General features: G+C 37.4%; 1 pseudogene; it reads left to right on the top strand.

The window, feature by feature from the left end:
- Positions 1–270: 270 nt before the first annotated feature.
- LOC103724679 overlaps positions 271–14,201 on the top strand; it is a 39,484-nt pseudogene continuing 25,553 nt past the window's right edge.

The raw sequence follows: 14,201 nt of genomic DNA, 5'->3' as shown, positions 1-14,201 counted from the left end.
CAGGTGTGCGAAGGTGAGGTGGAGGAAGGGACAGGATTTGAGGGCTCCAGAGGACTAGACTGAAGAATTGGATTGTTCTGGGTGGAAGGATCAGGAAGCCATGGGGAGTCTGTCAAGAGAGTAGTCCAGTGTCTGGTGTGCCAAGGAAAGAGTGTGAGGACTGGGAGTTTGAATCAGGTTGTAGGAGTCTAGGAGCAATAGCTGGGGTCAAACTTATCAGGGAAAGAGTCTGGCCTCAGGGATGACAGGGAGGTTGGCAGTGGTAGAGCCATGGATGAAGCCTGGTATCAGGTGTGCAAAGGTGGGGTGGGGAAGAGGACAGGTCTTCAGGGCTTCAGGGGACTAGACGGAAGAATTGGGTTGGTCTGGGTGCAAAGGATCAGGAAGCGGTGGGGAGTCTGGAATACGAGGGTTGTCCAGAGTTCAGGCATGCCAAGAGTTGAGGTGGGCCAGTGTCCTGGCTAGAAAAAGGGGATGTGTGGGCTTCATCTTGTTCTTTCTTTCTGCTCCACTTGCTGTTTTTCATTATAGATCTGCATAGAATTTATCAGTAATTATTTTAGTTACTTTCTGTTGGTGTGATAAAATGCCAATTCTCCAGGCAACTTATAGAGTTTGTTGCATTTACATTTCCAATGAGATGAGTCCATCATGGAGGGGAGACATGGCAAGAGGCAGCTGTAGCCAGAAGCTGAGCATTCAAATCTTTAAGCAAGCACAGGAGGCAGAGGGAAACAAACTAGAAATAGGCAAGATGATACACTCCCAATGCCCACCTGCAGTGACACGCTTCACATGTCCTAAAGGTTGCATGACTACCCCCAAACAGTGCCACCAACTGGGAACAAATGTAATTCTTGGAGTCTATGGCAGACACTCTCATTCAAACCACTGCAGTAATAACCAAGACACGGTTTCAATTTTATTCTGTTTTGAAATTTCCTCCTTCAAAGACATACTTCCATTACTTTTAAATTTAGCTTCAGGAAAGTTCTTTGGTCTTAAGCTTAAGGTAGTCAGAATCTTCCCAGCCTATCACAGGAATGTCCTATAGACCAGTTGCTGTTTAGGTCATTATTTTCATCTCCCTCTGAAACATGTTAAGCTGGACTTCTACTAGAACAGCCCACTAATGCTGCTTACAGTGTTCAGCTGGTTCCAAAATTCCATAGTTTTCCACATACCTTAAAAAACCAACATTGTTGGGTGCTTCACACCAATGCTCCACGTCTGGTACCAATTTCCTTTTGAACAGTGTTGAGACTGTTAAAGACTATATATGTGGACTTTTTAAGTTGGAGTGAATGTTTATTTTTCATTATATTATGGCCATGCATCTATGGGGGCCAGGGAATGGAATGTTGTCTGAATGAGAATTGTCTCCCATAGGCTCAACTATTGAACTTTTGGTCAATTAGTGACAGTATTTGGGGACTGTCATGGAACCTTTAGGAGATGTGGCCTTGTGGAAACAAGAACGTTAGTGGGAATGGGATTTGAGTGTTTTGCCCTCTATGCTTCTTGTTTGCCTATGGATATATGTGATCTCAGCTTTCTGCTATGGTGGCATTCTGCCATGCCTAACTCATCCATGGAGTTAGAATGAGAATGTCCTCCATAGACTCCAATATTTGAACATTTTGTCCCCAGTTGATGGTGATGTTTTGTGAAGTTTTAGGAGGTATGGCCTTGCTGGAGGAAGCAGGTCACTGAAGGCAGGTTTTGAAAGTTCTTAAGACTGGCAGGATTTTCCAGTCACTCTCTGCTTACTTTACCTGTTTGAAGACATAATCACTCAGCTTTCTGCTCCAGCTACCTCTGCAACTGTGCCTTTCCCATCATAATGGACTCTTACCCCTGAAACTATAAGCTCGAATAAATTTTTCCTTCTATAAGTTGTCTTGGTCATGGTGTTTTATCATAACAGAAAAGTAACCAATACAGATCTACTGTCATAAACATATCCAGAAATACTTTACCAGCTATGTCGGCCTCTCTTAGCCTAATCAGATTGATACATAATTTTAACCATCACAGGAGGAGATTACATTAATATATGGAAACTATGAGATCAAAAACAGTGGAAGACATTTTAGAAACAACCAACCACAAGTTTGAAATTGAGTTATTACATTTGCTGAAATGTTATATTACAATGGTTCATTATTTTCAAAAAGCTATTGCCTTCAATTTGCAAATCCTTAATGTTTTAACCTGAGATAGCTAAAAATGGATTTTACTTAAAAATTTAAAGAAATATTTCTTTAAACATGTTAAGGAAGTTGGCAAAAATAGAATTTAAGAAATCATATATTCCATGAAAATAAACACCAGTATATAAGTGCTATTGTGGTTAAAAAACAGCCACAATAATATTACATATAATCTAACAAACACTGTTTTTTAACTGTCAGAATAAGTCTTTTTAGAACTCTGGAGACAACCAAACACAGACATTTTGAAAGGTTTCATTATTGATATTTGAGTAACAAAAGACTTGTTTCTTTCCCCATGAGAGAAAAAGTCAAGTATGGAAATTAGAGGCATTAACTTTAGAGTGTGGACAAAATGACACAGGCAATTGGTTTAATGATTCAAGCTAATCTTATTAATGATATGTGCTGTCATGTGGTATCATGTAGACTGGATATAACAAGGTAAGAAAAGTAGTTCAGTTCTCACATACTTTTTAAAAAATATTTAGTTTATTGTTTATTTTATGCATATGAGTGTATTGCCTGCATGTGTGTCAGTGCACCCATGTCATGCAATGCCTGCAGAGGTCAGAAGAGGGTGTCGGATTCCCCTGAAACTGGAGTTATGAATGGTTGGTAGTCACCATGTAAGTTCTGGGAATCAAACCTGGGTCCTCTGCACAAGCAGTCAGTGCTCTTAACCTCTGAGCAATCTCTCTGACCCTGTCTCACATACTTCTAAAACGGTCATAGTTTGCTTATAGATTTTCTTTTGAAAATGTTCACACAAGAAGGTATATATGTAGCCAAAGCTCAAATGAAATGGTTCTCAGTATTTTAACATTAGTGAAATGTACATTACAATCACTTTTTTGGACTTTATATATAACTTTATTGGCAAAAAAGAGAGAACTTTTAAACAGCTTGATTAATACAGGGCATTGTAGCTGATCCTGTCACATTAACAAAGTCTCATTTTCAGTATCCATCTAATTGTGCAAAGGTATACAATACTGGATCTGCATATGCAGTTTCTTTTATCAAGTACAGTGCTCACCTTTAGGCAGTCTTTAAAACATAAATAAAAGGAAATCACTCAAAAGTGCATCAAATGATAATATGAATTTTTGTTGCTGATAATAACACCTATCCAATGAGAATGAAAAGCTGGAAAAGCAGTTATACTTCCCACTTGAGTGAACAGTCACAACATGAATCATTTTCTGAAATGACCACTTTTAATTTATCCTGAACTGCTCTGAACTTACTGAGATGTAGTCAAAATCAGAAGAGAAGACATGGGGAGAATATTTCGGCTTTGAAGGAGAATAATCTCTCCAGAATCAGCATGGAAAACAAACATCCTGGTGACTCTAGGTGGAAAAATCATTAATGTAGTCAATTTCAACACATGAGTTTTTCCCTCAACGTATTTGGTGTCATTCTTCTAAATCAAGTGTGTTTAATTCTTCTAGTTCATCCAGATCTTCCCCAGTAAACAGATTTTCATCAACAGGAACAGCATCAATGGACCCATTTTCCTGCCCCCCCCTTCTGTTTTCCTCTTCCAAATCACTTCTTTCACCATTTTCGGCCTTACCTTCCAAAGCTTCACTTAATTTCTTTTCATCTTTATCTGAAGCATATGTACTGAATCTTTCAAGACTGGCTGTAGTAATACCCATATCTTCCACATCCCTTGGGATGTACAGGCTTAAATCTATGTCATTTATACCCACAGAATCATCAACCTCATCACCACCTGCTCCCTGAATGTAACAAAGCAGGGAAAGCGCTGGTGATCAGTGGTCATGAGGTGTTTGAATTCCATCCTGAGTTGGTCAATGATGATGAGGAGGAAGCAGATGATACCTGTTACATTATAATCACTTTTAGAAGTAATATAATTAATAATTAATGGCACTGGTGAGAAATATCATACATTTATTTACAAACATTGCATAGCATTTACAAAGACATTTAATATTTTACGGCCAGGTGACTTACCAAGAGAAATACAATATATGTCCATATCAAGACATGGACATGTATGCTCAAGACAACTTTATCTTAAATAGCCATAAGTTAATATGGTTTCAAATTCCCAGATCATTATAGTGTTTCTGTATAACAAAGTATTAAGTATTGATTAGCAAATAGAATATACGGAAAAGAAGCCAGACACACACAATATACATAAGTATAACCACATCTAAGATATTTTGACAATTAAAAATTGCTATATTAGCCGGGTGTAGTGGTGCACGCCTTTAATGCTAGCACTCAGGAGGCAGAGGCAGGTGGATCTCTGTGAGTTCAAGGCCAGCCTTGTCTACACAGTGAGTTCCAGGACAGCTGGGGTGACAGGGAAATCCTGTCTCAAAAAGACCAAAAAAAATACTATATTTAAGCAAAGTAGGTCAATGATGACATCTGGGTGAGAGTATAGAGACTTTATTGAAAGGAACATAAAAAAAAAACTTTGGGATAAGCTTATTCTGAATTTTGATTTTCACAATGAGTACCTCAGTGATATTTCTCAAAATGTCAAAAATGTAAGCATTTTAAAATGACTAGAGTGCAAGATCATTATGTGTTCTGTGGTCCTGGGCAATACCAACCACCCCATACCTTTTCGTGTTGAATTTCCCATTATCCTTAATAGTTCTGTAATTCTCCAAAGTTCATATCCACCAAATCCTACCTTCTGTGATATTTTATATTCTCTAGTTGACAATTTTTTTCTTTACCTCTACTCCATAATTCTTTTAGAATTATGCGTATCTCACAAGTCCTGCTTGAAACCAATCCAGCTACATGATGGAGAGCAAAACTGTTAACTAGAGATTGACCTGGTTAATTTGAATAGGTAGATTACCACAGTTTCCTCAGAGTGTTTGAAATATAGTGGCAGGGGGATAACATTTAAATTTAGTATATAGCATCTATGATTCAATCATGTTCCATTTCTCTCATTTACTTTGCCTGTGACCTGGGCATCAAACTTTAGCTAGTTTTGTCTCATTCTTCATTAAAAGAACACTCATTAGCACTTGGTGAACACTCATTAGCACTTCGTGAGCATTTTGACATTCTGGTTAGTTAATATGTGCACAAATGTCTAGCACACAACATAGAATATAGTGAATAGTTATTAATATACAAATCTCACAAGGCATATTATTCTAAATTCTCCTGATAACCACTGTCTGGTCCTGTTCCACTCTGTCCTAGCCAGATCTATTCCAGACCTAGTTGCATATTGCCCGATTTATGGCAGGAACTGAGTCAGAATAAAGTAAGTTACATTTTATGAATTAGGGTAAGATTAATTTACCACCCAGTACTGAAGATACGTTACTCTAAGGCTAGCTTCCTAATTTCCTTTTTTCTATTTCAAATTATATGGTTTATAAGATATATTCTCTTAGGCTTGGGTTATAAAAAATGAAAGCTTTAGGAGTAGATTGTAACAACTTTCCTTGCAAGATTGTGCCATGTGACAGCAGTATATCTGATGTGTTAAAGGATTTTACACATGATCCAACACCATTTGTTCACACAGTTTATTTTCCATTTACACCATTGCTCTCATGATACAGTGATAGGAGAAATGAGATAGTATGATAAACTGAAGGTAAGTTTTACTGGGAATGTAAGTCACATAGTTCTTTGATTCTGCTTTGTTACTTTCTCTGTGATTACTGTATTCTCATAAAAAATGAAAACTTATAACACGCTTTTCTACTTGAAAGAAGATTGAAATGAAGGAGTAATACGAAAGATATAATTATAATGTGCCAAAATAAAATCATTACAAGTTGTTCTCCTTTCAAGAATTTATTTTGGATGACATTTAAATTAAACTGTGTTTTAATTCAAATACAAAGAAGGAAACTCACATCATTAACTTTGCCAATCACTCTGTCAATAGACTAATTTTCAAAAAGTTTAACAAGATAGAGTTGCCCCTTTGCAATTCTTCTTATACCCAAGCCAACGCATGAAGGCAATTACTGTGTTCAAATGTCACATAGCAACTCAAGTTTAGAGGCATACTCTCCCACAGTGTTAATAAGCATTATCCATGAAGTAAGTTTTAGATTTCAGTATTTAGCCAGATAGCATTTAACTGTAACAGGTACATACCCATTGAATTTATCGCTTTTCTCATTACTGTGACATAATACTTGACAAGAAGCAACTTAAAGTAAAGAAGATATATTTTGCCTCAGGGTTTTAAAAGGATACATTTCACCGTGTCAGGGAAGGAATGGCATCTGGGACATGCAGTATCTGGTGTCAGGAAACAGAGAGAAATGAATGTTTCTCCTGTGCTTGCTTTCTCCTGTTTATCTCTTTATTCCATCTAAGTCTAGATCCCATGGGATGGTGCCACCTACATTCAGGGGGGGTCAATCATCCTTAGTTAAACCTTTCTGTTAACTTTACACACAACCCCCCCCACACACAAACACACACACACGCCCACTCTCCCCGCCCCCGATATACATCTGCATCTCCACTGCAGTTTCAAATCCAGGTAACATGACAACGAAGACTATCCATCACATCCACGAAGGGATGGATGCTACACACTCCCAGTAGAATCCTGGACATAACTGAAGAAAATAAAATAACTGTGCAAAACAAAACATAACTTTCCTGTAGTGGAATACACTTGTTCCAGAATTCTAAGTTGTTGTCTTTAGTTTTCAAAACACTTAGAAATAGATATTAAAACATATTACATGAAAGATTTTTAAAAAGCATAGCAAAGTTAAAGCCTTGAAATATCATCTCATGCGAAAAGTAGAATAGAAATGTAAGCATCAATCCAAATACCTCTGAGTCAAGTGGTTTCAGGGTGAAGTTATGTACAAAGTTTCACTTCTGCAAATACTTTGGAGCACATGAGTTGCTTTTTAAGGAATAATTGCCCCAAAAATGTCCATTAAAAAGAAGGGACTATGATTTCTTTGCCAGGGTAGTCCAAGAGACTTCCAAAATTACACAGGCTACTGCCACAGCCCTTAATTGTCTTGCAGAACTTGAAGGTAAGACTGTATTCATGAAGATAGGACACATTTGGACACAGAACTTGGAACAATGGAGCTGGAACTGACCTGGAAGCCACCTCCCTGAAGACTGTCATAGTTTTGGAGGACAGCATGCAAGCTGCTAAGGGAGAACATCAATCCATAGTCTAATCCCAGATTTAAGACCTAATAACCACAGCAATGACTGCCACAGCAAACTGCATTGGGTCAGTAGTGGTACCTTTATCTTTGGGGTAATCAAAAGCTACCTAATTGGACATAAAGGCTGCTCAATGGGAGGGAATTCATATTTGGTACTGTAAACATAGCCAAATACACATAGCTGGAGAGGTCATAAATTTTAGAGAAAATCCTAAGGGTGGCACATCCCTAGACAAATGTAATTTCTTACTATATGCTAAATATGGATCCTTATGTTTACAGACAAGCATACCAGTCACCACTCATACAATGAGCTTCTTTTGCAACAGACAGAGACTATTATAGAGTTCCACAACTGATCATACACACATAATAAATGTCTGAAACGCACAACCCTAAGTGACATGTATACAGTGGAACTTCTACACCTAAAGCTCATGGAACACAGTACAAAAAGGGGTAGAGAGAACACTAATGCATCTCTCAGTTCTGATCAACAAAACTCCCTCATGCAACAGAGGGCAATGAATACAGAAGGCCACAAATGCCCAACATGGAGAATATAAGAGTCTGCAGAGTTTGGGCCCTTGGACAGGATGCCTATGTTATACTCCACCCACCCTGGGATCAGGGATCATTGCAGACAAAGGGTTCACAATCCATCACTGAGCTTAGTCAGGATAGGAGCTCACTTCAGGCATCTGGATTCAGGTTCTGAATCAAAGAACATGGAGGAAATTGCTTAATTGAGGTTCCCTTTTCCCATGTGTGCTAAGTACTAAACTGAAGCTGACCAGCACAACATACTAACAAAACAACTTTTAAATTTTTTGAATTTCCCTCTTCCCACTTCTCTCAACCCAATTTTCATGGTTAGCTTCAGCTGTCAGTTTGACATACACTCAGAGTCACTGTGAAGAGGGGAATCTCAACTGAGCCATTTCCCAGATCAGATAGTTTTTGGGTCATGTCTGTGAGGCACTTTCTTAATTACTAATTGATATAGGAGGGTACAATCCTCTGTAGGTAGTGTCATCCCTGTGCAGGTGGGTCTGGGCTATATAAGAAAGATGGCTAAGAAAGACAGGGAGAGCAAAGCAGTAAATACTATTTTGTCATATTTTCTATTTCAAGATCCTGGGCCTTGAGTTCTTGCCTTGGCTACTGTTGTGGTTTGTTTCTTCATTTCTGTGACAAAACACTCTGACCACTACCAACTTGGGGAGGAAAGGGTTTATTTGTCTTATATCTTCCAGGTCACAGTTCATCACTGAGGCAGCCTAAGGTAGGAACTCAAGGCAGGAACCTGGAAGCAGGAGCTGGAGCACAGGCCATGGAGGAACACTGCTTACTGGCTTGCTCCCCTGGCCCCTGCTCAGCCTGCTTTCTTATGCAACACAGGCCCACCTACCCAAGAGTGGCACCAGCCACAGTGGGCTGGGCCCTCCCACATCACTCAACAATCAAGAAGATGCCCCACGGACATGGTCACTGGCAAGTCCAATGGAGGTGCTTCCCCAGTTGAGGCTCCCTCAACCCAGGTGTGCCAAGTTGACACTAAAGCTATCCAGAATAGCTTCCCTGGATGATGGACTATAAGTTGCAGCATGAAATAAAAGCTTTCCTCCTCTAGTTGCATTTGGTCATGGTCTTTATAACAGCAAGGGAATGCACTGTTTACAGAGGTGTTTTAGCAATCCTATTCCTAAGGCATAGTAGTTCTCTGTAGTGTTTCTACATATACAAAGCCTTATTTTACTACCTCTACTTTTAAAATACATCAATCACTTATTAATATCCAGGAATAGGCATTTATGTAAGAACTGGTGTACTATGTACATAGCACTGGTAAGTAGAATTTTATTTGTTGCACTGATTATATGAAGCATCTTCTAAGCCCAAGCATTTAATTCATGAGTCATTCCTTCCATACCTTCTTTCTGCCTTTAAGGAAGTTGACAAGTAGTAATTCTTCAAGTAATTCTTCAAAGCAGTTGAACAGATTAATATAACAATAATTTCCACAAAGTAAGTGTTCTGTAAATTTCAATGTGAAGTGTGCAAGACATGTTACATTTACTACCTTGTTATATTCTTGCAAATATTTCAACATTCAGAGAATATGTGTTACCAATTTTGTCTTTATTTTTCCATTATATGCACTATACACACAGTTAAACAAAATGTACAAGATGTGTTATCTGAAAACTTCCAACTCAAAATACACTAGCAATTGCTTCCTTCCTACCTCCTCCACATTACTGAGCAAATACAGACAGTTCCCTTCTGATCACAGAGTTAGTTTCACAATCTATTCTTCAAAGGCAATATTTCACATGAATTAAAACAAAAGTGATATTTTATTATATATATTAAACATAATAATTAGATGTTTCAATTAATGACTCATTTTTATCACTATATACATAGAAGTATTCAATGAACTACGTCCATTACAAAAACGTCTAATATTAAAGTGAGTACAAAGTATGAGCATTCTAATCTAAGATTCTTCCTCTCACTCCCAATCCAATGGGCTATAATGCTCAAATTTTCAGATAATGGTCTTGCCGAGGAATTTTAATACAAATGTAAAAATATATCAGGTTAGTACTTCATTTTTGTCATACACTGGCAGACACTTTGACATCTAGAAAGACAAAATCTTTTAAATTAGAACATCTTTATCCTTTATATGCAATGTGTTTACCGCAAAGTAAAACAAAAATAGGACAATAGTTCCTCTTCTTAACTATAAGCACATTGCTTAGGACTCTGTGCATTTCATTCTTCTAGGAACCAGGCACAGACAGACTGTATTCACTCAGGATGGGTTTTATTATTCCCCTCAAAATCACATTTCATATGAATTTTTACTAAAAGCGATTAACACAATATACTACCTCACTACTCTACTTTTAAATTATATTAAGTAGTACTTTAGGACATCAAGAAAGATATCTTTAGAAAACTACTGAGCATTTGTCTACAGTAATGAGGAGTATTATATGCATACAGCAATGATTAAAATAGAAAAAAAATGCCTTCGCCATATGACTACCTTGGAGAGCTGGTCCTCTTTCTCTACAAGGACTTTAGATCTTTTCCAAACCACTGAAAAACATTATTACTGATTGTCGTACCGGGAGTCACGTGTATAGGTGTTCTAGCAACTCTATTTCAAAAATGGCACATTCAGAGGACGTTTCTGTTTTCTAAGGCAAGTGCACATTTATAAGACATATGATTTTCCCCCTTTGCTTTATTATATATTGACAATCTCTTGCCACCCAGAATGTCCAGATGTAGCAAAACAAACCCTATTTTTGGTTATTGTAGAATATTTTCTTCCCCTTAAAGTTCTTTTAAGAAGTTAGAGATTACACAGCAATAGTGACAGCATGCACAAGAGCCAGGCAAACTCCATCAGATAAAAACCCAGCATAGAACTGGGGAAATGGACAGCAGTACCCAACCTTAGCCAAGGAACTACTGGGCAGTTGATTACTGCTCGGTGAGGGAGAGCTGATCTTCTCTGAGGGAGTGACTTTACATAGACTGACTAGATCTGTGGATGAGCTTGCAGAGGGGGATATCTGGGTACACAAACTTGATTCAAAAGGCTTTAACATATATTAAAGAATACATAAAATCCAGTGGGGGTGCCTATATGGGGGGTGGATGGGGAGGGCCTCTGAATATGACTAAGATATATTGAATGAAACTCACAAAAATTCATTAAAAAATACATTGGAAATTGAGAGACTGAAGACCAAGAACAGCTTTTTATTTTTGCAGTTGGTGCCTAGGGCTTGTATAAATATCCAGTGGGCAAATCTAATTTGCAAAATGTGGCATGTTGCTGTACCAGTCCTCTCTGGTGGAAGACCAAGTACCCAATGCATGCTAATTTTTTGCCTGCCACCTGCCATACTCTAACACCTAATGGGTTTCTAGCATTTCTATCCAGTACCCCTGTAGTCCATTAACCATTCTACCACTTGTAGCACAACCCCTGGATGATCCACTAAAGGTTCCAGACAGCATAACCCAACAGCCCAATGGCCTAACTGTTCCACACGTCAAAACTGAACCACTAGATGACCCACAAATGGTTCCACTCATGGTATTTCAACTGCCCATGAATTACTTACAGTTTCACTTGCTATATGAAGTCCAACCACCTGGGTCCACTAACTGCTTCCTCGATATGGACTGTTACGTTCCCATTCATCATGGTTTAACTGTCCATGGCCTACTAACAGTTACATTTACTATCTATAACCCAAACAACTGGGACCCACTAACTGTTCCACTGCAGTAGCCCAACTACCAGATGGCCTGCTAGTAGTTCATTCACCATTATATGTCTGCCTCATGGCTTGCTATTGGTTTCATCTGTCATGGTCTAACTTCTCTGTGGCAAACTCATCATTACACTCACCATAGTTCTGGGATCCATTTACCTTTCAGGACCACCAATTCATTTCTGCTAGGATTAGGAGGGGAGGTAATATTCTCAGCATATACGTAGGATTAGGAGGGGAGGTAATTAGAAGTCTCAGCATACATGTAGGGTCATAGAAAGAAGAGTCTTAAAATTCTTTTTAGGTACCACAGAGTTATTTATTTATATGTATTTGAGTGTATGGTGGTAAGAACTAAGGTGGGTCCAGGTCTTGGAATTTTAAACATACGCCCATGTAAGTTTTTGAATTAGTCTAAAATGTAGGAAACCCTTTAAAGATTTCGAGTGGGAAGGTTTCATGAAAACTTGTTTTGAATGATGGGTCAGGGATATATGATGAAAAAGAAAAAAGTGGCTATAAGTATTTTTTACTTTAAAGTAAAGGCTTTCAAGATAAAATGGGCTGTCAAAGTCAAATGAATCAAAGTCTGAAGACGTGTGTCACAAAATGAGTACTTGAGTAGTGGCCAAATTTATATGCATTAAATAGGAAAAAAAATTATTTTACCTATTTTTGACATGTTCATTTTTCATTTAAAGTGCTCTCTATTTCCCTATAATTTATTTTATGTTTTCTTTATGAATACTGTACCTTGCCTGAATTGATTATTCTCCCTCGTAATTTTACTTTATCCACTTAGCATTAATAATATGTGTACATTTATCCTATAACCTTGATCTGATGTTGTTCCCCACTATTTAAGAATAAGCTACAATATAAAATTAAATAAGTTTTATTGTTTTGCTGTTTTTATAGTCAAAGGAATGTAAGAGAATTAGGATTTTTTTATTAACAGAAATTTAAATGTTTGTAGTAGAGCATTCCTCAGAAACACATACTTTGTGTTTGACCAGTTGTGGAACTATGTAATAGTCTCCATCTGTTGCAAAATGAAGCTATTTAGATGAGTAGGGAATGGTGTACTTTTCTGTAAATATAATGATCCATATTTAGCACATAGTAAGAAATTACAATTGTCTAGGGATATAACAGAGAGAGGTAGGATTTTCTCTAGGATCTATGACCTCTCTAGCCATGTGTATTTGGCTATGATTGCAAAGGAGCAGCATTTTCCAGGCCTCTGGGAACTATCTCATAAGAACTTAAAGCAATGGTGTGAGCATGTACAAGACCCATGAAAACACAATCTTATGAAAACCCAGAGTAGAATGAAGGAAATGGGAAGTTCCAACCCTAGCCTAGGAACTATTGGCAGTTGATTAGTGGTAGGTGATGGGGATCTGATCTTCTTTAAGTTGATCTTCTTTTAGACTGACTAGACTTCAATGGATGAACCTGCACAGAGGGACATCTGTGTACACAAATTGGATTCTATGGGCTGTAACATATATGACAATGCATGAAATCCAGTAGGGAGGCTCCAGGGGTTGCGGATGGGGGAGGCGGTCTAAATATGATTAAGATGTATTGTATGAAATGCATAAAATTTCATAAAAATATGCAGTGAGAAAAAATGCTTTGTTACTGTCAAGACTTAACAAATGCTTTTAAAAATAAAAGTAGTCTCTAGGTCCATTTTCTACAAAAATATATTTGTGAATAGTTTTCTCAGCATGGGCCATTATATCATGTAACTTTTTGATATCATTTGAATAGTTTCTTGTATCATTCTTTCATAGGCAGACATTTGTAACTAGAATTAAATATTTTATCGGTGGAGAGATTTCATTATTCAAATGGAAGGTTATGAGATCAAGATGTACAGCACAATCATTTGATTTTATCTCAAGGTTATAATATAACCTAGTGTTTCAATATCTTTTTATTAAAAATAAAGAGATTGTTACCAACTCGAACACTGATACTACCTGTGGGTATACAGGAAGATAATTAGTATACCAAATACAAATGTTCACTTTTATTTAACAATAGGTTTATGGAAAATTTCCCTTCCGATTATGTGAGCATTAAAAATTATTGATCTTTGAGTGTACCTTTAAAATTGTATTTTATTCTTTCAACAATATGTATTGATTATCAAATAGGTGGTACTCATTATTCTGGAAAATAGTTCATATATTTGTATACAAAAACAAAATACTCTTATGGATATTCCCTTCTATTTAATCGACAAAATAGCTACTAATAAAGCAATTTCAATCACTAGTATATAATTTAAATTTAGGATAAATTATAGTAAGATAAAAAGCATGGTTATCTAGTGCAAGTTAGCAAGAAGCCTGATGGACATGATGGGAAAAGGCTGGCCCAGGAAATACTGGTGAAAGAACGGTAGGTGAGTCTAAGACTACAACATCAATAGACCCTAATTTGGTCAAAGGTATGGGTGTGTGTAATGCCAAATTCTCCCCCTG

Source organism: Nannospalax galili, unplaced genomic scaffold (genome assembly GCF_000622305.1).
Source record: "Nannospalax galili isolate Female #2095 unplaced genomic scaffold, S.galili_v1.0 scaffold167, whole genome shotgun sequence".
In the NCBI taxonomy this organism is placed as follows: Eukaryota; Metazoa; Chordata; class Mammalia; order Rodentia; family Spalacidae; genus Nannospalax; species Nannospalax galili.
The sequence above is the reverse complement of the archived record's forward strand: the minus strand, read 5'-3'. Positions and strand labels throughout refer to the sequence as shown.